This window comes from Genypterus blacodes, unplaced genomic scaffold, assembly GCF_046128005.1.
Source record: "Genypterus blacodes isolate CSIRO-AG114 ecotype Tasmania unplaced genomic scaffold, CSIRO-AGI_Gbla_v1 ptg000156l_1, whole genome shotgun sequence".
NCBI lineage: Eukaryota > Metazoa > Chordata > Actinopteri > Ophidiiformes > Ophidiidae > Genypterus > Genypterus blacodes.
The window spans coordinates 3,418,073-3,444,201 of record NW_027466957.1 but is presented as its reverse complement, the minus strand read 5'-3'; the positions used below and the strand labels follow the sequence as shown (position 1 = coordinate 3,444,201).

At 39.2% G+C, this 26,129-nt stretch overlaps 2 long non-coding RNA genes across 3 annotated transcripts; one reads left to right on the top strand and one right to left on the bottom strand.

Annotated features, from left to right (window-relative positions):
- Positions 1–18,324: 18,324 nt before the first annotated feature.
- On the top strand, positions 18,325–19,498 carry LOC143012836 (uncharacterized). Its single transcript, XR_012965090.1, has 3 exons — positions 18,325–18,570; positions 18,988–19,103; positions 19,361–19,498. It is a non-coding gene; the product is annotated as an uncharacterized LOC143012836 (long non-coding RNA).
- LOC143012835 (uncharacterized) lies at positions 18,962–22,660 on the bottom strand. Of its 2 annotated transcripts, XR_012965089.1 has the most exons (4): positions 22,512–22,660; positions 21,867–21,969; positions 20,320–20,464; positions 18,962–20,065 (listed from the first exon to the last, which is right to left on the bottom strand). It is a non-coding gene; the product is annotated as an uncharacterized LOC143012835 (long non-coding RNA). The 2 variants fall into 2 exon arrangements; XR_012965088.1 differs by lacking the exon at positions 18,962–20,065 and having other exon boundaries at positions 20,233–20,464.
- Between the last annotated feature and the right edge of the window lie 3,469 nt (positions 22,661–26,129).

Sequence of the window (26,129 nt, the reverse complement as noted above, 5' to 3'; positions counted from 1 at the left end):
GGAACTAACTTTAATACTGTAATATTTTATAACCCAACACCCAGGTGAATTTAGACCAAAGGTTCACAAGGTAAATTAAGGACTACTTTACGTGGATATTCATGGTTCCATGGGGGATTATCAATTTGAGCCTCTTCAGTTCTTCTGATCTTTTTGTTTCTGCAGTCTTTTCGAGACTTTTTGTTCTCTGTAATGCTTCACATTGAATTTTCAGAGGATGACTCAATCTCACCCTCTGTCTTAATCTGTGAGACTTCATGTTCAGAAGTCTCACAAAATCTTGCTAGCTTCCCCAAAACGTTCCAACATTTGAAGATGGCAGTCGTCTACCTTTATGGTTTGGGGGGAGCCTGCATCCGACCAATCAGTGATGTTTGGGCTTGCAAAAAAAAGCAGTACAGTCACGACTGCATATTCCATATAGCAGAATGAGTCCTCGTTCCTTTGTTTAAAAGAAAGCATAGCTCCTGAGTTCCTCCTGTGTATAGACAACTTTGTCTATGAAAAAAAAAGGCAAATCGTCAAGACATTCTACACATGTGCTACAGTTGGTATCAATATCTTGCATATATTATCTGTATGAGTTTAGTTTTGACATATTCTCAATAACAATGTTTTGGCACATATTGGATTTATAAGGTGGAATATGTTTCCTAGTTGTATAAGGTGGCATTTACTAAGTGATATAGCTGATTTTAATTTCACCTTTTTCTTTCTAATCCTCTCATGTATCTTTCCTTACACAGCCTCCTTTCCTTCATTCTTTATTTTTGCCTAGTCAACCATTATCACATACAATGTCTCAAAGGGCTTTTCAGGCCCACAACTTCAGGAAATTTCGCGACTCCGCTCAAAGTTTTGTAGGAAGACGAGGAAAAACTCCAGAGAAAACCTTAATGTATAAGTAACAAAGGAATAAATCTTAGGAAAGGCAATTCCAAGAGAGATTCCCCCTCCACAAATGACTTGTTGTGCAATTGGAACCTTCAGTGGGATAATTCAAAGGTACAAAAAAGCATGCAATGCAGTAAACACTAACAGGCATGCATTAGGAAATATCATGCAAGACAGAGACAAGGGAGAGAAAGACAGTCAGAAAGAGAGAGATCGAGAGAGAGAGAGAGAGAGATAATGACATTAGCCCAATACAGTGCAGTCCTATCAGTGAGAGTCTCTCTCCTGGAGGAGGAGGTGGCAAAGAGGGGTCTTCCATGGAAGATGGGACCTGTAGGTGGACACACCCCCCGGTGCCCCTCTGGGCGAGAAGTTGAGCTGAGCTCAGTCTATCGCTGAGACAGCTCAGGAGCCACACAGCTGAAACATAGATGACCTGTGGACATCACACTCAAGGGTGTTGAGCCCATAGGCCAGATAAGTCAGTCAATCGAGTCGCAGGATGTAATCTGAGCGGTCAAAGAAGGATTGAGAGAGAAAATCAGCTGATCTGCCCCATCCTCTCAAGACACGCACAGACTCTCACTAACCAAGAGTGGACAGAGTCTATCTAAGCCCTGAACTAAACCTGGGTTCTTGCTGCAGTGTCATGAACAAGATGCATTTTTTCAGAGCAGAGGCGCTCAAGCCAGAGCAGAGGAAATTACAGGCAGGACTCCAGGTTGGAGATCCCAGAGTGATTGTTGGGATTTATGGAAACATACAATTGAGTATCCGTATACGAATGAAAAATATTTTTTTATACACTCAAAATGGTCCCTTCTATTATCAGTAGCTTCTTCTATATGTACATCCATTTTTATTTCTACAGATCATTATTGCGTAAATTCTATTCTAATCAATCTCATCGGAAGCAGTGAATTTAATTTACTATTAGCTCAGTATTTTAAGAAATGTGAACAGACAAGTTATTACAAATAAAAGGGACATTTACTAATCAAATGAATGGAGCAATGATCCCAGTCAGAACATAATGTACGATATTTTAACAATTTAACATGCAGTGAACTTCGAAAATAGTGACGGTAGATGATGGAAGCTTAGGATCTATGAAATCATGACTACTTAATTAACAAAGTGCGGAAAACATTTTATGAACTTTATTTTTTCTAAATTTTAACTCAAATTTGCTTATTGAACACCAACTCCAACTGACAAAAATGGGACGTGCAACCAGTGATGACTTGACCTACATTTGCTAATTTGGAGTCCTATGGTAATGTACAGTGTCAAAAGTTGCTGTGTAAGCTCGGTACTCACCCAGCCATTGTCTGCCTTGAGTTTGGTGTAGGTGGAAGGAAGTGAGCCACTAACAGACTTCAGCCATGATGAGATGTTGTTAGAGTCAAGCACATTGAGTCATACATATTGGGATATTCCCAATGTGTGTGTGTGAGTTAGATTCTGTAGCTAAGGCAAACCTCAGTCTGCACAACAGTGTACGTGATTGCCATAGCATGGATGAGTGAAGATTTAATGTCGGGTGCTGAGAAGTATGGTCTGACAAGTTACTAGGAGTAGCAGGTCAGTTCCAAAATTAATTTCATTGTACCTGTTTTTATTTTACATTATGAAAAGAAATGTGAACTGTGGCCATGCACTGAAGAGTTTGGCTATTTTGGCTGTGGTTGTTCATGACTGGGGAGGTTATACAGAGGACTCATCCACGTCAAAATTAGGAGGTTTGTGAAGTGGGTACACAGATTTCTGTATATAATGTTTAAACTGGTTGCGTATTAATGCTTATTTCTCTCATGTAACAGTTATTCATATTTGCACCATGGTTTACTTTGTATTGTTTATTCTGGTTAAGTTGTGACTACTTGAAGCTGAAGTCCCCAGGTTGATGTAGGAACTGGGTAAATTTAGGTTGGTTTATTCACTGAAGAAGGACAGTGCAATTTTGACTGCACTTTATTTTACTTATGATTATATAGCTTATGACCCTTTATTTTATTTATGTTATAAATTTGGATCCATAAATTGAATTTGCTGTCAATATTATGTTAAACCTGGCCAGTTTGTTTTGGTCACTAAGTAGAAAATGAAACATTAATTATTCCCTTTAGAATTCCACAAAAATGTAACATTGGGTTCCCTACAGCAGTGTTTTGTCAACCTGTGTGCCGCAACACACTAGAGATCGTCAGGTGTGCCGTGGGAAATTATCCAACTTCACTTAATTAGTCCGCGAGACAGACTGGCAGATCGCAAATTTCTAGGTGCGCCTAGACACATTGCATACTGGCACATTAAAATGATCAGAATTAAGAATAGATCAGAATGTCTTCAAATATTGGCATTTATTGGTAAAAAAAAAAATCTTTTAAGCTTTGCATCTATGACATTGTTTAAAGGAAAGGAAAACATTGATGGATACCAAAACAACAATCAACAATAGCTTGAAAAGTGTTTGAATTTAAATACAAGGATTTGAGCACTTTTGCCATCACAGTAGGATGGAATAGAAACTGCCCTATTAGTGAATACCTGAGTTATCTGGGTTATTATTGACCAATGATGCTACTGCTGGAACCAGATGACAGCCTCCAGGCTACAACAGTGACAGACCTTTATTTCTCTCTTGCTCTTGGAATCTACTTGGCAATGCTTTGCATGCATGCATTTTTGTGCTACTTCATAAAACAACCTCTTTCTTACATTTTGTTCCTCATCCAACCTCAGACAAAATGATGATTTTTTTCCGAAAGGCATTAAGTAAACAACAGTGTTGTTTAATCTAAATAAATTAGCCCCAGTTGGAGGCAGTAATAATGGAACACAATAAGCAATAAGCTGCTGTCTCAAAACAAAATGAAAGCAGTAAATATCCTGTCTGCTCTTAGCTGCTCTCCTTTGGTGTAGGGCGAGAAACCAGGTTCCTTATCTCCAACCAGAAGTATTAAACAAATTTCCCAGCTACTAATTTGTATTCGAGAGGAAAACAGCTGATATCCGATTCCGGTACCTTTTGCTATTTCTTGGCATCTGATTTCACACATGGTTTTGTTTTCTCATATGACCAGCTTAATGGCTGTCTCTTTTCTCAGTGGACCACAATATCATGCCAGCAACTACAGATGACAATATCTTGTTATCTAGGAAAAAAGTCTTCTTCTTTAATTATGATTGCTGCTATACACAGCAGTGCCCTCATTCTCCCCATCCAGGGGATAGACAGGATTGGGCTGCTCTCGCTATGCTTTCAGCCATTAATCAGGTTGTCCAGGAGTGTTTCTCTGCTTTTCAAATCCACCACCAGTCATTCAATGTAAAACCAACAGAACCAAAAAGAAACAATACAACATAACAAAAGGTCGAACACCTCTCAAAGCATGTTCATTAACCTTTTAGAGTCACACTTGTAACGACAGAGAGGCCTCAACCGTGACAACTCACCTCCCTAAAACCTATTGACGAGTGGGTGTGCAAAAGCCAACTCATCTCAGGTGAGTGCACAGGTCAGTGCACACTGTGAAATGTAGTTTAGTTATGAACAGATATGCAGTATACTCCTGTAGCCCATAAGGAACTTTTAAACATACTTTCATACTGTTTCTGTTACTGTTTCATACAGATCTTTGTGCAAATTTGACCTTTATTGGTGAGGTTATAGTTGTTTCTAGAAGCCTTGTCCAGAGACAAGCAAACCTCCAGCACTGTTTGCTGACCTTCTTTCCTGCTCATACTGGGTGAGGAGCATTATTTGTGGGTAAAGGGAGCTTGATACTCTGTAAAAGGCTTCATGGAGCTACCTCCACCAAGCATCAGCAGCATTTTGTGTTCACAGGGACCTCTGGGACTTCTTATCACTTCCAATTCCACAAGGGCTACAGCACCACTCAGTTGACACTCTGATTAATGGTCTAAATTTATGGCAGCCCAATTTTCTTTTTCTTTTTTTTTGCTATTTGTTTATTGAAGAATTGCCCTTTAAAGAAACATCTCCTGACATAAAGTTTATTTGCCGAAGTAGCCATTTCACTAATCAGTTATGTGTATTCACATAGACTCCTCAGACCTTCAGCACTGAGACTATAAAGTTCAACCTTAAATTTGTCTCCTACAACATTAGGCCATACAGAGCACTTGCCGAAGTGCTGTGTTGCCCTGCTGAAGTTATTATAAATGTTTTGCTCTCCTGGCACGCTTCATGCAGGGCAAACACAATTATTCTGCGGTGTTCTGCACAGGGTTATTTAGCTTGGATCGTTACAATTTGAGAAATGTTTGGACATGGCTGGTCTGCAGGGTTTGTGTACAGTTTGTCCTGAGGGCAGCTGGATGCTCCTGTTAAAACAATGATTTGGGGTATGCACTTACACCTAGCCACAAGTTGATACACGGTGTGCCTTGTAGGCCATTCTGCTCCCCTTCACGCTCCTGCACACACAAACAGGCCAACACAAGCTTATACCCACATACACAATTTGAATCCAGCTGTATCCTCTTGAAGAAGTTTTGAGTCATTTTTTTAAATAGCATTGTGAAACCAGTGTGACCTTCTCCTTAAACAGCCATTGTCTTCTCCATGCCATTACAACAAAACTATCTAAAGCTATCTTCAAGCTATCTTCATCTTATCTTGGCAGCGCTGTCTCATTCTGCAAACAAGAAACTGCACTAGATGTCTTGTTTAAAGGACATCCTCTCACAATTGTGAAAAAACATACTTATACGTATGATATCCAGAGCTTTGCATGATTTACCTGAATCTGACCAGAAGGCATCTAGAGAAAACTCTTCAATTTTCAGCCTCTGTTTAATCATAATCAGTAAACAAAATCAAAATTCATTTCACTACAGTCATCGTCATCATCTACTTTCAACATCCCATAAATGTGATGCAGTAACTGTAACAATGCTTTATTACAGAACAGAACAGAGGTGTGTGGTTGAGAAAGCAAGCATACCTACTTCTACACCTGAACATGTTTCACTGAAACATGCTAAATACATTAACAATTACACTTCACACCTGTGTTCTTGAGAGGGGCAGAAAAACCCAACACTATTAGGCTGATGACAGAGCTTAAAACTAGCATATCAAATTTTTTCAGATGGGCCAATCACAGTGCCCGATCATAACTTCGAACTGCCAGTCACTCTGGAGTTGCATGCTGAAAATGTCACATTTTATGTAAACTCACATTGGAGCCATACCAGTGGCAGTGGAAGATTTGGTAGTGCATCTGAGGATGACATTTGTGCTCTACATTGGCCAAAACAGACAGGCTGGCAGGTGACCTAACAACGTTTTTCAACATGCAAAAACATATTGGAAGTCATTTCATGTCAATTACTTCACTGATTCCTCTGATGTCTGGTCCTATAAACAGCCAGAATACATGACCGCCCACTTACAGACAGTTTGCTCACACACACATGCTCACTGTTGCACAAAGCAAAGAACATTTATCCTTGGCCACTTTCAGGTGGATCCGTTAACAGTTTGGTATGTGTGTATGTCCAGTATGAAAATTATGACAATTATCCATAATTATCTAAAATTGAATAAATAAATATGAACCAAAATTGTTTTGTTTGGATGACAACTTGTGTGAAGATGATAATGTTATGAAAAATCTCCAAACTCCACTACTGCTGCTAGATGCTCAGGAGTTAGTACGGTGCTTTGACCATGTCTAAGTTTATTCAAAATATTACTGAAATCTGTAAGTTGTTTTTGAGGTCTCCTACAAAACAAAGGTTCAGACAGACCGATATTAAACATAACCCCCTGGTGGAGGCAATGAAAATGTCTAAAGTAACTGAAGATACATGCACAAGTAAAATAGAATCAGTCATTCACATTACGTCTTGGCAGGGTGAGAGCAAATAATCAGAGCAAGTTGTAACATCATTTTACATTACTGTGCTTCAACGGAATACCATTCTGTCCCTCTGTGCTTTAATATCGCCCCTACTAACCCAGAACATCATTGAAGATTTGCTGAGCATTGGCAGAATTTTAATACCCCCTTTTAAGCACTTGCTGCAATGTTGTTCAACTGCTGACCATTTTACAACTTCGCCAAAGAAGTTGGAAACTCTAAAGCATTATTTTTTTACATTGCAGAGATCATTGCAAGCTGTCACACCATTTTCCTCAATATAGAACAAATTTTGCTGCTTAAAACAACCTAATTCACAGGACAATAGTATCCAAATGATTGTGGAGTAGCAAATGGGTTCTGTGACATTCTTTAGGATCCAAACATTGGTCAATGAGGCTGGGAGCGCTTTAGAAACCAGAACCTTTAAGGGTTAGCCTGGGGTTTTTGTGGTGGAGGCTGCTATTGGTGCGGTAGTTGTGTTTGGAGACCATAATCACGGAGGCTGATTTCAGGCAAACAGTGGATCTATCTCAAAAGAGTAGTTTGCTTTGTACTGCCAGCCATTTATATTTTATAGATTAGATCAGATTCTACTTTATTGTCATTGAGCAGAGTACAGGTACAAACCACTGAAACGCAGTTAGCATTCAACCAGAAGTGCAAAAATGTATTATATTATATACAGAATAAACTATATAGCCAGGATATACAGGTAATAATTTAATAAATAGTGTGTAAAATAGTGCAAAGGCTTTTTGCGCAAAACTGAAATGAATTGATGCAAATACAGAAACAGTTGTGCAAATGGCAGTAGAGTGCAAAATGATTCTAGTGGGGGGATGGATTACCCCACAAACTAGCACCGTCAATTCAGTAGAGGAAGTTTCAGACAGAGGCAACACCCCTTTCAAAATAACAGATTAAACGGCTGCACAGTCCCTCAACATAAAAGTTCATTCAATAGTTTTTGTGCTCAATAGTAAGCAGGTTGTAGAGTTTCGACTTCATTTTTCTGCCTGCACTGAACAATTTTTACACCAACGGAGTCAATGCTTCACATGATGCAGTGAGCTCTCTGTCTGTATAAAGATGATCACATCATGCTTTCATTACTCTTTGTAAATCATCTAACTTCTTCCTCTGGAGATATTTAGTATTTTCCTGTTCTTTTTAGAAGCTCCTGACTCAATTTTCACTTCCAGCAGATTCATGTTTCTAGAGTGACAGGCTCCGATGTTAACTAAGAGAATTATGTTTCTTTTAATCAAAGAAACAGTGAATACAAGAATCTGAAGAAGTGGAGAAGCAACCAAACAAACTTGGTGTAAATTTAGATGTCCATTAGATTTTTTTTGTCACAAGCATTGAACCGCAGAATGGTTCATGCATAGATGGTGCACTTTGGAGAGCGTAAGCAACAATCACCATTAGCAACAAGACACCATTTTAGCTTTTGACCTGCTTGTAAGTATGGCTCTTCCATCCTCTCCCTCCTGCTCTTACTCTTGTTCTTGCTGCTCTAAGCTCTTTGAGTTAGAAATACTGATTTGCCTGCCCCAAGAAAGACAGGGCAGCCAGGTTAGCCAGTTGCTAGCAGCAGCTGGTCCTTCAGAGATAGCCGTCAACTAACGATACTAGGATGAGGCAGTCGGAGGACACCAAATTGAGTTTGGCTAGGGTGTGTGACCTCATTAGAAAGGTGTGTCAGCATCGAGTATATGGCCCTCTCCCTGCAAAGGGTAACAATGAGTGATCGGAAAGGAGCAGAACTTGGTGTTTGTGGACTATTGGTCCTCCTTCTGGGGTTGCTGCTGAAAAGGCATGGCCTACACCCTAATGCTGCTGGAGCCCACCTATTGTCAAAAAACAGATTGTGCTTAACTTAATTGACTCGCTAGCGTAGAGCTTGCCAGGTCACAGGCTCTTAGAGAAACTTTTAGGCACTCGCTCGCTGTGGCTGGAGAATCTCCCAACAGTGTATGGTAGACACATTCAAATATCTGCTGCTCTCCACTGGGAACAAGTTGCTGTTCTGTTGTTTGAGATAAGCCTTTTATGAGTTCCAAAAACACATATCTACAAGAAGCTAACCTGATTTGTCACATTCTTGTTATCTTTTTTCATACCCTTAATCCTTGATTTATTCTTATCTTCAGTGTCATGTTGGGCGCAGCATGCGAGAAGAAGTAAACTGTAACCTGTAAACCCTTACTGGCCCACACAGGGATCTTCCTGCTCATTCAGTATTCACATGAATACACTTCCAGGGAATTTGCTTCATTGCGCCTCCTGTGGTATCATCTTTGTGGGGGACACATAGGACTGAATTAAGATTGGAAGTTGCCTTGAGAAGCTATCTCATCCTCAGCCCTTGTCATTTATTCCACATTTACATAAGAAAAGATTTAAGGCTGGCAGCAGAATTGCACTGGTACCTCAACTGATTATACATTTGGCTATATAGATTTTCTGTCAGCAATAATTCTGCGGCACTGTATAAATTCGATAATGACACACTTCGCGCAGTTATATTAAGCAAAGTTTTGAGTAGTATAAGATGACTTTTTCACAAAATAAATTGCTTTGCAGCTAAAGTCTGAACTTTACCTGAAGCCAAGTGGTTAAGACATGCTGTTTTACAATGCACTGACCAGGTTCAGACTGTGTTACTTCAACATCACATGCAGTCATTGATAAGTTTGGAGTTTGAGCACATACGTAAGACAAAATGAACATCCAATTGTTGCAAACACGACAGAAGTTGACCTGTTGGCCTAAAACTATGTCCACACTGGCCAGTTGTCTCCACTCTAATGATGATTTTAAAGGACAGTTAATAAATGCCATAGATATAGATACTTTTTGTAAATATCCCTAGTCACACAAGCACAGCTTGCTATACTCTGTTTGCTGTTTACATGAGGGTGGAAAATGAACTTCATCTATATGCATATGCCTATCAGACCAATGAATAAGGATTCTCGCCAGTAGGCCTGTCGGTCTCAGACAGCAGAAATTAAATGAAAATGGGAACTGAGAAGAAAATGTACTCGTACTTGACAAAAACAAAGAACGTAAAAGGTATGAGACAAAATGGCGACGGCAGCAAAACACAAATGCCAGGAAACGAGAAAAGGTAAGTCAAATTGTTAAGATATTGGGGTTTTTTTTACTTTGGTAATCATATATTTTCTTGTTTATGAACATGGCAGGAATCATAAATTGGAGTCAGAGTTCAGTTAAACTTTTTGTTAGAAAATAATAGCAATTTTATGAATGTCAACTGTAATGGACATGAGGATGATTTAATGGGGTTAGCTAAACAGCTAACTAGATTGCTTGTTCTTTGTTTACATTCAAATCTTGGCCCCACAACACATTTCCTTTTATGGAGTAATAAACAAGTTGAATGTATTTTCTATGTAAAGTAATAGATGTAATAAATAAATAGTTGTTTATAACTATATTTCATTCAACCTCTTTCATTTTGACACTATTGTAGGAGGCAGAACCGAGGCAGAGATAATTTTGTACCGAATAGTTGATGGAGATTCAAATCTTGAATTGTCAATGAGGAAAATGATAACAATGAGCTTGCTACTGCAGAGGGAAAGCTCAGAAGAAGAGGCAGGAGGCTCATCAGATGCGCTGACGAACAGATGATGAACAGCAAAACCATCGTCCTCTGTGGGCCAAGACCAGCACGTGTGATAGATCAATAGACAGATAAGATAGGTTAGATATTGTGTTCATCACCTCATTGATTGTTTGTGTCCCCATCATAGATTCCAACCTGTGCTACCCAGGCCTCCTGACTGCAAAGATGACCCCACCATTCATAGAAACTGGAGTCCTTTTCAGTACATTTCACTGTACATTGACGACAAAGTCTTTGAAGACTTGGCAGCATTCACAAATCAGAGAGAGCTACAGATGAGGGGCGTCTCCCTTAACACCACCGCTGAACAAATGAGGATCTTATTTGGCACGTCAATCCACATGGCCTGCCTTGGCTTTCCCAGAATCAAAATGTTTAGGGCCAGCAAAACCAAAGTGCCAATAATAAGCCGGAAAATGACAAGGAACAGGTTCTTCAAGTTGAGAAACTCACTGAAGATTGTCAATGACCTGGATGTAACAGAGGAAGCTATGAAGAAAGACATTCTTTGGAGAGTCAGGCCTCTTCTGGACAAGCAGGGTAGATCCGAGGGCTGGCGGCAAGAGACAGACTTTTCCCAAAAGTTTTGAGGATCATCAAGATGTTTTTTGGCAAATGTGAGACGGGCCTTTGTGTTCTTTTTGGTCAGCAGTGGTTTTCACCTTGGAACTCTCCCATGGTTACCATTTTTGCCCAGACTCTTTCTTATTGTAGAATCATGAACACTGACCTTAAATGAGGCGAGTGACGCCTGTAGTGCTTTAGCTGTTGTTCCGGGTTCTTTTGTGACCTCCTGGATGAGTCGTCGATGCGCTCTTGGAGTATGGGGGCATGATGTGTTGCTTTGAGCCTACTTCATGTTGTCAGACAGGTTCTATTCAAGTTATTTCTTGATTCTTCAGGTCTGGCAGTAATCAGGCCTGGGTGTGGCTAGTGAAATTGAACTCAACTTTCCTAAAAATTGGTAAATCACAGTTAATTTATGATCTAACAAGGGGGAGGCAAATACTTGTTCACATAGGGCGGCAGTAGCTCAGTCGGTAGGGATTCCGCTTGGGAACCGGAGGGATGCTGGTTCGAGTCCCGTATGGACCAAGTAAGTGGACTGGTAGCTGGTGAGTTGCTAGTTTGCCTCCAGGGCAATGCCGAGGTGCCCCTGAGCAAGGCACCAAACCCCCAACTGCTCCAGGGCGCCGAATAATGGCTGCCCTGCATTAATTGGAAGTCGCTTTGGATAAAAGCGCCTGCTAAATGACCGTAATATAATATATAATACATAGGGCAGGGGTTGGGAACCTATGGCTCACGAGCCATATATGGCTCTTTTGATGACCGCATATGGCTCGCACTACGAACGTCACCACATACATCACCAACACACTTCAATAAGCACTTCGCAAAAATCTTCCTGGATTACTCGGCACAGGCTTCAAAGCCTCGACACGAAAGGACACATCACTAGCTCACAGACAGTTCTGAGCTGACATTGTTGAACACGCAGGCGGCTCTTTGCCAGCTGAAGACCGGCTGACGACCCCCCCCGCCCCTCTACCACACCAACTGATCGCGGCACATATTGCTGAAAGGAAATACATGTAAAAGTATTTCACTTTTTTGGCTCACCCAGTTCAAAAGGTTCCCGACCCTTGACATAGGGTCAGGTTGGTTTGGATAGCTTTTTTCCCTTAATAAATGAAATTATCATTTAAAAACAGCTTTTTGTATTTACTCATGTTATCTTTGTCTGATATTACAATTTGTTTGATAATCTGAAACATTTAAGTGTGACAAAAAAGCAAAAACAGAATTAATATGTAAGAGTGGCAACACTTTTTCACAGCACTGTATATATACAAGACAGGGGAGGAGACAACGAGACAGAGGTGAATGACATTAGGGAAGGCAGGTAATCACACTGTCGCGAAGCACAGGAGGATCAGAAGTGAAGAGGCCTGAAACAGAGACTACACAGAGAGTTTCCCAATAAAACAGGAAGGGTAAATCATATGAGGACCACATGATATGGAGACTTGAACTTTCTGGAACAGCTGTATGTATACATGCACACTGAGTTAGACTTATGGATCAAAATAATCAAATCATGGACAGCACCGAATGTACAAGAAGCATTGAGTATTTTGAGCATGAGAAAATGCATAAGGAAGTGGTTTTTGCCAACTTAACCATTAACATGAATAAGTAAATTTCAATTTTCAATTAAAATTCAATCACACAAGATGTTTGTTACTAGTAAGTTAGAGAGACAATGCACAATACATATATTATTAGATTTATTTATTTATATTTTGAAGTATTGTTAATACCTTCTTTGTTACTGCTAATTATTTATTCCTGTTCTTTTCAAGCTGGAGCACTGTGGGTTTAGAAGAGTGTATAGCTAAAACACATAAATATTATTGCTAAATTAAGCAAAGTAGCCCAGATGTATCTCTTTAATCTACATTCCCCAGCTCTTTCTGGGCAGATAGGTTGGATAGTGTACATTATCTCTGTAGTGTATGCTGGATCTACCTAATTTACACCCTATACACTCATAGCCATAGAGTACATACTCCATACTCCAATCTCCATAGACTCTCCATAGACCCATTCATCTGTACAATTATTAATTGTATTTATACTTTCTGTAAATAACGGTGTATGTTTTATTTCAAGATATATTGCTCTTAATATGTTGATTGCAGCAACTACCAAGACAAATTCCTTGCAAGTGAAAACCTACTCGGCAATAAAGTTCTTCTGATTGTGATTGTAAAAGCCACCTTGCAGCTGGACATGCCTGGAACACCTCCCAATAGAATCAAGAGGCATCTTGATTTGGCATTATAGATATTACATCATCTGCAAAAGCAGAGATACAACCCTGAGGTCTAAATGAATATACACCAATACAAGCCGACAGAAATCAATATTGAGGGGCTTGGTAAAAGTAATGTCTTAAGTTCTGAGCACATTGTGAGGCAGTGACACTGTCCTTGGTACCACAATCGGTGCTATTCACAATTCTTCCGCATACATCTTCTGCATTCCATTTCCTGCTATCACTCTTTCTTTTCTGCTATCACTCCCCTCTGACACAAAAACACACAATGAGGGCAAGAGAGAGAAAGAGCGATAAAGGAAAAGTATACAAAAAAAAGAAAAAACACAAATGGAATATGAATGTTGTATTTAATTGATCTTGGTTAGGTATACATTTTAACCACTAGCAGTAACAAACAGAGACAGCGCCTCATAAAGCTCTCACTCAAAAAATGTAGGCCAAGTTACTTCGTTCCATGTGGCAGTCATTAAGAGAACCTATTTTGAATAATACCTCACTTTTTCATATATGCAATGGTTTGTGCTGATGGTTGTCGTAGTGTTTGGCGCGTGAAAGAAAGGAGTGCAAGTATCGCTTTAGGGGTGAGCAGAAAGTGGGAAATGAAGGCATCAATCAAAAAGCTGGGATTGGTTATGAGTCCCAACGGACAAATGAAGCCCACAGAGGGGTCTAAAAAAAGAAGGCATACAACTGCACAATAATACAACAATACACAGCAAATGATCAAATACATTTGATAAAGATGGCAATCTCCAAAGACTCCTCAGGCCATGATAGAGCAAGCTTTTCAATAGCAGAAAACAGAACTTGGAAAAGGAGGCGAGGTAATAGGACAATAAACCTTAGCGACACAGCAGAACAACAAAGCCAACAAACAACTTTTGTGAAGTTGTGCTATATAAATACTAATTATATATTGTAACTGTAGTAAGGTTGCTGTGCATTTTTGAGTTATAAGATTCCTTCTTGATCCCAAAGGATATGTATATGTAGTTCTTGGCTTCATTTACATGTGAAAACATTGGATTGTAATCGTCCTTGAACCGCTTTGTGAGTATTATTAGCGGTCCAAGCCACAGGTGCTGGAACCCTATTGTTTTTGGTCTGAATTCTATATGTTTCTTTTTCTTCCAGAATTGACCTAAAATGGGTTCTGCAGCCCAACCGTAGCAACGTGAAAATATGAAATTTTATAAGACTTTATTTAAAATCACTAAGATCACTTATCACACTGAAGAGAATTTCCTGTTTTGCTGATAGTCTATGATTGCACCTGTTAGGACGGCCTTTAGCAGTTGGCTTTGAAACAGGACGATATTCCTGTATAATCTAGGACCCCACGTGACTGTGGATGAATGTCTGGTTGCATTTCGTGGGCGTTGTCCCTTCAGACAATACATACCGAGCAAACCGCCCAAATACGGTTATAAAATATGGGCAGCATGTGATGCAAAGTCCAGCTATGCCTGGAATATGCAGGTGTACATTGGAAATCCCCTGGGGAAGCACCCGAAAAAAATCAGGGCATGAGGGTGGTACCAGACAAGGCTGAAGGACTGAGGGGTCATAACATTACGTCTGATAATTTTTACACATCATATGCCCTGGGTGAGGAACTGCTGAAAAGGAAGATGACTGAAGACTGTCTTCTTCCATTGTACTGCAAACAAGAGGTCCACCTTTATACACCATCAACTTTAACCCAACTATTTGAGAAAACTTCTTTTGACAAAATAATTTCAAGCGTTTGATTATTGATTATTGGTGAAGGTTTCCCAGGGATAGGCAATTGTCATCTGATGCCTTTAAGCAAGTGATTTGGTTATGTTTTTGAAATTTTTAAGAGAATCTTTAAACAGCTTGTGCTTGGCTGCAAACCTCAGACACCACATATGTAACAAGGGGCCAATTTTCCTTATAGAAGATGGATAATAAAATCATAAAATGATGCTTGGTATCAAGTTTCTATGTGGATATAAGTGTTTGTTGAATAGTTTGTGGTGGTCAACAATCAAATGCTTTAAAAATAGTCATTCCTACACTGAGAGAAGGTGAAAAAACTATGTTCATTATTCAAAGTATCAATACTAACAAATTCCAGTTTTTGTTCCCTGCAGGAATAATGTCACCAAACAGTGGGATGTTTTTCACAAGACACAATGTCAGAATAGACCAATGCCATTGCCAGCACTTTCCAAAATGATCTTTGTCAAATCAAACAAAGGCGACTAAAATGATGGCTACTAAATGAATCATTAAAACCAAGAATTGTATGTATCCCTACATTATCTCCAGTGATCTGTGATATTGTACCATATATGTAGTCATCAGAAAAATATTTTTTTCATGTAACAAAAATAACTCCACATACTCAGCGCCGAGTTTACCTGGTGATTTGTCCACTTTGAAGCCCAGAAATGTAAGTTTGGACTGCATAGTAATCAGTTTGCAGTTGACGTGGAACGCGCACCAACCAACATCCAAATGGAGCTGATTGAACTCCAGTGAAACTTTGACTCCAAAGTCAAAGTATGACTCTGTTTTCTCGTTTCGTCCCCAACACAATTCCCCATCTCCGTCCACAAGCTGCTCAAATGCTCTCTATATTCGGCAGCACATATCTATGTGCATCAGAGTAAATCAGAGTGTAGCACTCTGAGCCTTTCTTTATGCACTTTTGTCTTACTACTCCAAGGCATGGACTGTGAATAGTTGAATTGTTGGATTTTCATTGAAGGAAATTTTTATTTAATTTTGGTTGTTTTGTCGTCTGTGAAAAAAAGGTTCCCATTGAAAATTAACTTGAAAGGTTACAGATAGAAAGAGGCATAAAGTATTCTTTTATTTATCTAAATAAAAAGAAGAAACGTATGCCACTCTTTTTTGAAAATCCATTTCTCATGTGTTTAAGATAAGAGATAAGATAAGATAATCCTTTATTCGGGGGAAATGCACATGTTGCAACAGCAAAGTGGATAGTGCAAAGCAATAAAGGGCATCAAGATAAAATAAGAGCCTTTTTTCTAATATTAAGCTGTGCTTGTTCCAGACTTAATGTTTAAGCTAAACTTAAGTATGTTTCCATATGAAAAAGTTGATCATCGTATATCTGGAAAGAAGGGAAAACATGCACAATTGTAGTCCATTTATCAAGAAATATGGAGTCTGGCTTAGATTTAGTCCCAGTATTTTATTTTGGCCCACTGTGTATTTGAGTTTGACACCCTTGCTCTATAGGAAAAAGGTTCCCCACCTCTGGATTAGACTGTGTGGGCATATTGAAACTGAAATAGGAAGGCAAATCTGAGTCGTGGGTCAGTGGTGGAAATGAACCAAGCTCTGAGCATTACATTTACTCTGATTTAAGGCCCAGGATACTGCATATTTCAAGTTTTATAACTGTTTTTAACTGTATCAATTTGCAGTGTCATGACTCTACAAGTCAGTGCTTACTCCAGGATTTAGTTTGTCTCTGTATTGCTGCCTGTTACTTTGTTATGCATCAGCCTCCCTTTGTATATATTCTAGGAAAAAAATGGAGCTTTACGGTAGCAGCTGTTGAGAGCCTATACTCTTTGAAGGGTTGAATAATATTAAGGATTCATGTTTATGTTCACAGTGATTAATTCAAGATATATTTAAATTATGCTCTTAAAAATCTATAGGTGACCGTTAACTATGATATTTGATTATTATTTCATCTGTTTGTACTTTATGTTGCTTTAATCATATATAAATGTTTCCTACCATGTGCTGTCTCACCTTTTATTGTGTTTTAATATCCAGTTTCCCTTTCATTTAAAGGGGACACATTCTGCTTTTTGTTATTTCCCTCATTTAAATAGTGTGGAAAGTAGATGTATGTGCTGAACATTGTCAGTTGCAAATCTGTTGGTGCCAATAGAAATTAATTCAGTAAGACAAACCCATAAATCCTGGACTGCTCTGAAAGCTTTGTTTTGAGTGGCCCTTAAATTTTGTACTATGTTGATGTGTAAAAATGAAGGTTGCCCAATTAGAGCTGCTTTTTCTGCTCTGAAGGTTGGACGTCTTTTGATTTATAAGCAGACTGACTGTAAATCTTTACCTAAATGAGCTGTCTTTAAATTAAATGATCACAAAATGAAATATAACAAACAACATTAAAAAGAATCTTGAAATCCATTAATCGTTAATTTGTTCAATTAATCAATTACATGCAGAATCATGAACTGAGATATTTTTATCACCATGGTGACTTCTGTGTTCTATGATTTTCTACAGTCATTATTTTACATTAATCAGGTTACAAATTGTATTTTATCTGTACCAATAAACTACCTATTGCCTAATTAACCAATACAAAAGGTTGAATTAATCCTGTGGCCCATTGCAGACTTCATCCTGTATATCTCTTTCTCTCTCTTGCACACGCACACACACACACACATACACACACACACACACACACACACACATTGAAACACCAGAAGACATTACACATTATCTTTGACTTTGCTATTTTCTTACAGGCTGGGATGGTGGAAGGGAAGAGGGGTGACAGGTTCCCTGACCAGCCGAGCTTTGCTGGCCATAATTAGAGTTCAGGAGGTAGCTGCGGCTGCCGGTTATAATTGGACAGTATAGAAGAACTTGTGTCGATGGTTGGTTAAGCCTCACTACCCTTTTCACAGGCCATCTCAATTATTCCCATGGCGCAAGGCTCCTTGCTGATGGCCCCCAGACACGACATTCTCCATTCCTCCAAAAATGTGTGCGTATTGGTTTGTGTGGGTGGGAGTCATGGTCCTGGAGAGGTAACTGTAATTAAATCTATTTGGAATTACATTGGCTGATAGTGACTGTGGATGATTGAAGAGAAGTCCCAACCTGCAACTATAACAAATGACCTAGCAATCTATTTGTGGTGGCTCAGTGTTATGTACGGTGGCCGAGAACCGCCACCGCTGCAAATAAAAGAAGCGCTGCAAAAATAAAAAAGCTGGTGTGCAAAAATAAAAAGCTGGTGCAAAAATAAAAAAGGCGATGCAAATAAAAGAAAGTCTGCAAAAAAGAAACGCTACTGCAAATAAAAGAAAGTCTGCAAAAATAAAAAAGTCGGTGCAAAAATAAAAACGGTGATGCAAATAAAAAAGCCACAACGGAAGAGGGTTACCGGGGACTGTTTTTGCCGATGCACCTGTGTGAGTAGAAGACGACGCCGACGCACCTGTGTGAGGAGAAGAAGACGGCGACGACGACGAGAAGAAACTACGAATAGGAAAACGAACTAGAAAGTAAGTGAACATGATAGTGTTTAATGTCGCTACGTGTACTTTTTAATGTGTTATTTGGTTAGGCCAGGTAACCCCAGGTTTGAAGTTGAACTGGAGAATGCCGGTGTATTGTTAGCTTCGGCTAACACGGGGAGACCACTAACGAGAGTGGAAGCAACTGACGGCTACAGCTTATTACTATCGTTGTTGTTGTTGCTTGTATCATTAATAGTCATGCTAACAATAATCTAAGGCGTGGGTAACAATAGTTATTTGGATGAATGTGAAGTTTAAGCTGTGTGAGGTGGCCAGGGACTTTTGTGAAAATACCATGACCATAATGTCAGATTGAGGTATTGAACTGACGGCTAAAATGTTCATGCAATTTAAGTCCAAAGCAACCTAATGATACTTGTTTTTTTTGTTTGTTTTTTGCAGATCATAATGAATTGTCCTTTTTGTGGACACCAGCAGCCTCCGAAACTACTTTGTCGGATTCAGAGGTGATCATCATGAGTCCAAGCTCTGCAGAATTCAGTGCAGCTGATACATTGGTGAGTGCCACATTTGTTGTGTCTTACATTGATTATATTGTAAGTTCTGTCTGAAAATGAAAATGTTTCTAGATTTTACATAGAAGCCATGTTTCTGATGAAACGTGCCAAAATAGCATTTTAAATTACAGTAAATGTTGCAGTGTCCTGGCCTACACATATTTTACAAACTTCAATATTTATGTTCAAATTTGTTCAGCTCTAGTTCTGTCAATCAAATTTGAAGTGCTCACTGATATATTGTTTTTTACTTCCAGATATGGGAACCTGCAGATGGAGAGTCAAGCACTGATTCAGCAGCTCTGGTAATTGTAGCTCCGAAACATAGTCTATCGTTCACACTTAGCCTTGTCTGAAAATATTGTCACACAATCAAGGCTTAAACTACTTAAAAGAATGTGTCACGCTCTGACCTAGAGATCCATGTTTGTGTACATTATATTAAACATTTCATTTTTAGACTGTTGTCAAGACCGCACATTTTTATTGTATTTGATATCAGGAATGTGCTTGCAGCTTCAGCTTGTTTCTTTAAATAAAAAATAAATAAAAAAACTACAGACTGTTCTTTTTTTTTTTTTTTAAGATTTTTTCAGGCATAGACAACTTTATTACAGACATTTGTACGTTGCTTTGGACAAAAGCCTCTGCCAAATGACAGGGGAGAGAAGAAAATGACAGCAGCAATATACAGCAGCAGCAAATACAACACATAAAAAGAAGTTTGTTTTGGTGTTGTCACAACACAAATATGTCCCTAAAATTTTTACAGACCAGCCATGTTTTTCAGGGTGATGTAGTTCTCTACAGCTGATTCCCACTGCAAAGGAGCTCTTACACCACTCTGTCGTTGCAGTTCTCCAAAAAGAGTTTCATGCTCATCCCCAGCAGGAGTTGCTGGCACTGGCATGATGCTGGTGATGTGGTTCAGGGTTTGGGCAGATGCTGGGAAACCACAATTGCTAGGAGCAAGTACAGGAAAGTGTTCACACTGAGCAACACATCAATTAAGTTTCACTTTCATGGTCATTACAATTATCTCCAGAGTTTCTTACAGGACAAGGATGCAGAGACCCAAAGACAAGCAATGATCTTAGGTTAAACTAAGTATCAAATATTAGAGAAAGCATTGCACATGAGGGAAAACTTTATTGTGAATCTTAAATTTTATAATCAAAATGTTACAAAATATTTTCAAGTGCAGTTAAGTACCCACATTTTAGAGCACCACATTATTTCAGTTTTTACGTAATTAATAATAAATAAGGTGACTCCAGGAGGTGAACTTTGTGTTTGCAGGGCTGCCATTGAAGAGATGCCTCTCCCTCAAGTCACTGAACAGATCCATCCAAAATTGGCTCCTAGATAGAAAACACAAATTCATCCAGGTCATCGTTCTTCAAGAGGTTTAGATTAATGTACAAGTCCACTTACTACTGACTCATGCCTTTTGGAGATTTCACTACAATATACCCTTTCCTTTAAAAAGCACAGCAATATACATTAAACTGAGAAATAATATAAATGCATACAGCAAATACAATAATCCAGGGTCAAGTAAAACATAAATGAATTAAAAGTGACAGAAACCTTTGTTTCCGGAACCAGCTTTCAATCCGCTGGTTGGATGTTGAAGTGCCATACATGTGGCTTTAAGCTCCTGCAAACTCGTCTGCATGCTCTGATCTCATGGTACATTGAATGGCGGCCATTATTCCATTTTCAGTGCCGCAATCTGTGCGGAGCCGCTTTGGAAAAACTCCATGCTCAACTACACAGTTGATGTAGTTTTGAGCAATTACTGAAGGGTCGTTGTTCGTCTTTCCACAATTCAGCCACATAATTTTTCTGGAGAAGCCATCAATGCAGCCACTTATGCCAATTCCAAAAGGTTTTAATTTATTATACCCATCAACGTGCCAGGTTTCGTTTGGTCCCATTGAATGATATGCCCTTCGAACAAATCTACGTCTGCAGCGATTCTCTGTTCCACATGGATCCAGCTCTGCCATTAGGTGCATCGTCTTGTCTGACGACAAGAGAGTGTTTCCGTTTCAGAATCTGCAACATCGCTCTATACCCTAAAAGCTGGCCTGATCCCTTTAGCTCCTCGGAAATAGCTGCCTGCACAGTAGCAATTGGAGTGTAGTTGATCCTTCTGGTCAGGCTTGCATGTTTTAGTCTTTTTTGTAGATTGCGAAAACTGACTGATGTGTTGTGTTTGGTTTTCAGTAAGTCCACTATTATTTCATAACTATGGCCCTCTGTGAAATATTTTTGGATAAGTTCATCCACTGGAGTACTAGCTTCAGGACCTGAGGGGTAGGACGGAGGACACTATATTAGAGGCTAAATGATGAACTGCATAATGAACATTTTCAATTTTTACAGAGGTGAATAAATGAGATTGTTAAGATTATCATGTGTGGGTGACATGGTAGTTAGTGATTAGTTATTGAGGAATCAAGCTATTCAATGCACTCGTTAAAGTTAATTAATTGAAAATGTCTTTATATAAAAGTAGCATAGTGCAAAACACTCAAAATTGTTGCATAGGATTTTTTTACAGGGATCAGTAGCCTACTAGACTAAGAAACTTTCTTAATTTTTCATGTCTTCAAATTCATTGTATTCCACATGCCTCTGTTATGGATTTCACCATATGAAGTGGTATATTCATGACTAACAGACAGTATATTCTCTGAAAAAGCATAGCAATCCATCATGTTTAAGAACCTCATTAACTGTCAGAAAGAAATGTACCTTCATCTTGAAGACTCCTTAGGAACCTGACATTTCTACAGCATGAGCCACAATATACCAGGACGGATGGAAGGTTCACCCCACAGAATGGACAAAACATGACCTGGTAAATGACAAAGCAAAAACAGTCAAGTTTAGGATTCAATCTGACATTATGGTCATGGTTCTTTCTCAAAGGTCCCTGGCCACCCCACACAGCTTAAACTTCACATTCATCCACATAACTTCTGTTACCCACGCCTTAGATTATTGTTAGCATGATTATTAATGATACAAACAACAACAACGACAGTAATAAGCTGTCTTCACTGTAGATAGTCACCACAAAACGAGCTCACTCACAGAGTCACAGTCAGATGTTGGTCCAGAAAGTGTGTCTCCAATGCTGCTGAAGCTGTTTGAATCTGAAGCTACTTAAATAAATGAGTGTGATGGCATCACGCTAACAAAACGATGTCATCCAATAACTCAAACTCCAGCTATGATGTCAAACTGACATCTGGTTAGTGGTCTCCCCGTGTTAGCCGAAGCTAACAATACACCGGCATTCTCCAGTTCACCTTCAAACCTGGGGTTACCTGGCCTAACCAAATAACACATTAAAAAGTACACGTAGCGACATTAAACACTATCATGTTCACTTACTTTCTAGTTCGTTTTCCTACTCGTAGTTTCTTCTCGTCGTCGTCGTCGCCGTCTTCTTCTCCTCACACAGGTGCGTCGGCGTCGTCTTCTACTCACACAGGTGCATCGGCAAAAACAGTCCCCGGTAACCCACTTCCGTTGTGGCTTTTTTATTTGCATCACCGTTTTTATTTTTGCACCGACTTTTTTATTTTTGCAGACTTTCTTTTATTTGCAGTAGCGTTTCTTTTTTGCAGACTTTCTTTTATTTGCATCGCCTTTTTTATTTTTGCACCAGCTTTTTATTTTTGCAGCGCTTCTTTTATTTGCAGCGGTGGCGGTTCTCGGCCACCGTAGTTATGGCTGTGGAAAGTAATTGTGGATTTCGACATGTTATATTGTAGGACAATTTAAAAAAAAAAGTTTAATTAGTGTAGTTAAACTGATTTTGAGCACAAATGATGTGGACAGATATTATATTCATTTAGCAGATCCAAAAAAAAGCAAATCCTTCCCTTTGACCCAGACCAGCCCAATAAACCCCAGCCAGACATAATTTAATACAGCTTAATGTCATATTTCATATTTTACAATAAACAAATACATATGACACATACCTTTCACAATACAATGAAACCAAATTCCAAACACAAACCTTGTCTTAATGTGCAAGCGTCTTTATACAAATTCCATTCCAATCTCCACAAAAATGTTTCCCCTATGTCATCAACCTCCTGCACAGATGTGGTATATCAAGATGAGGAAGAGAAGCCATGATCACTACACAGATGAATTGTGGTTTCAGTTGAACATTGCCAATGGCAGGCAGCGCGTATGGTGCTGGGCGGGTGATAGGTTTCCTGTTGTCAACGAATGTCAATGAACAGAGTGGCCCATTCTGGTGCTGGGGTTATGGTCTGTGCAGGCATATCCTATGGGCAGTGAATTCCACTGCATTTCATCCATGGCAATGTGAATGCATATAAATTATATTGTGCTAAAGGCCTATTGCCCTTTGGCTGAGTTTCATTCACAAAGCTGCAAATGTCACTATCTATGGCACTGTTTTTCAACCAACTCATTTTGTACTCCCTGGGCAGATTTAAGGCCCTCCTTGGCCCCCCCTTGAACAAATCAGATCATATTTCAGTTCTGCTCCTGTCTGTCTATGGGCAGCAATGCAAACACGACTGTTGAGAAGAAGACCCTGTCCTGCTTGAGACCCATGCATTCTATTTGTATTAATGTCCTTAGTCATATTAACATAGGTACCATTGTTGTTGCTGTGTCTCTCTGTGTTGTCTATCTTTCTCTCTAAACCCGACTGGTCAGGGCACAATTTTCCTGTTAAAGGGGAGTTTTTACTTGCTGCTGTTGCCAAGTGCTTGCTCATGGGGGTATGCCTTGAAAACAACTCTAATAAAATAGTAATTTGGTGCTATATGAATAAAGTTTGATTTTATTGCATCCTTTTTTGTCCCACTAACAAAACATAAACCTGCCTATGTTTGTATTTTGGCCAGCTGCTACTCCTGTACATTTTTTACCAAGTTTCAGTTTATTTCACATTTTATCATCTCGAGTTAGGCTTACGCTATTGCCTTGTCGCACTGTTGCCTTGTCACAACAAGAACAGCAAGAAACAGTTCCACAAGACCTCAAAGATGCTTCCATCATTCAAACACAAAAGGGAACGTCTGGCCTGTGACAACCATCAAGATATAGCTATGCTCTCAATTTCAGGAAAAAACAGGATTCTCTTCAACTGTCTTCAAAATCACCTTGTGCTTAGTCCTCTGACAGAAAGTCTATTTGGATTCAGGAAAGAGTGGAAAACAATTGACATAGTGTTTCAGCTTCGGAGAAGTGTCAAGAAACATGATTCTGACCTGTTCTCCACCTTTGTTGACCTGACCAAAGACTTTGACACAGTCAGCAGAGTTCAAGGCAAGCCCTACCATTGTTAGTTGATTCCTATGGTATAAAGTAGGAGTGTGTCCTTGCTCAAACTCTCTTCAACCTTATGTTCTCGGCAATGCATATTGATGTATTCAGAAAAAATGATGTTGGCATCCCTATCAGTTTTCTGCACTGATAGCAAGCCGTTAAACCTAACCAAGGGACTTTCTGTTTACTGATGATCGTGTGTGTGAAATGCTGGCACACAACATACAGCATTGAGAAGTTATCCCATGAATGCCCTGCATGGTCTCACCATTAGCACCAAAAAGAAATAATGAATCAGCCAGACAGCCACATCAACACCAGCCCCAGAACGACAAAATGGTCTTTTTTTAATTTCATCGGGTGTGCATGATGATGCAGGACTCCAACCTGAAAAACAAGAAAGCAGGCGGGATTTGTAATGCATCAACATGCAGACAACAAATGTGAAGAACTGCTGTCCTCTTTTTCCGCATCATTTTCACCAGGCATGCTCCATTGCATATATTTCTAAATAAAGCATGAACCTGACATCTTCACAACATATGGTTATTTATGTGCATGGTCGTAGCCAGCTATGAGGTCTGGATCTTAGTAATTATTTCGGAGTGAAAAATAAAAATTTGGCTATCTAACTGTGTACAGAGTCGAGGGTTGAAAATGTCTCCTATGAGTATCTACCTGGCAGCTATGTGTGTGTGGTGATTGAGCACACTGGTGCGGCACTTCCTACCTAGCTGGTCATGAAACTTACATACAGTATATCAAGCAGCTAGTGTTATCGCAAGCAGTCAGATGTTAACTTAAGTAAAAGGTTTATTTACATATAATAACATTTTTGCTAAGAAACCTTTATAGGTACAGTATCTAGTGCATCACTGTAGCCAGGAAAGTAAAAACCTTGGGTTGATATGACCAGTGTCATAATGCCACTAATGCTGCAGAAAGTTAACATAGTTGTCCCTTGCTGATACACCTGAGTGCATGAACGATATATTGTAAAATGGAGCCATTATGCATGTTCACTGTAAAATTAAACTGGACAAGGAGAGAGTTCTTAAGCGGTGGGATAAGTCTAGTCACAAGAGGATTCAGTCAGCCCTCCATGGAAAGTAAATACATGTTTTGAAGATTCGTAAAATAAGATTTCCATGTTGCTTTTGCACAAAATGATGATCATAACTTGTGTGTTAGTATCTGTCTTATTTTATGTCATTTCAGTGAGCCACAGAGTGAGGAAGTGGAGGGAAAGACCAAGGGAAATGTTCAGTCAACAGAGCTTCATGTGGACACACATTTATAAAATAATTGGATATATTAGATAATGGGTGTATCTGTAGAATATATTTCATAGGGTGCAGTGTTGGTATTGTTGGTACTGTAGAGTTTTATTTTGTACATTTATTCTATAAAGATTTTTTTTTTTTTTTTCATGCTCACGAAAAAGCCAACGGGTTGTGTTTGTATGTGCCTTACACTATGTGGGTAATAACTTTCCCATTTAATGGTGCTTTAACTTGTAAGAGACTGCATAATAAGTTATGCTTGCTAGTGAGGAAAATAGATTTCCTAGAAGTCAGACCTTGTGACAGCCAATTGGTGAGTTGGAGGCCAACTATATACTGAAATAATAATGAAAGAAAAATGTGAAGCACTATAGTGACAGTTGTGTGAGAAGAAGGGGGAGAATAAAGT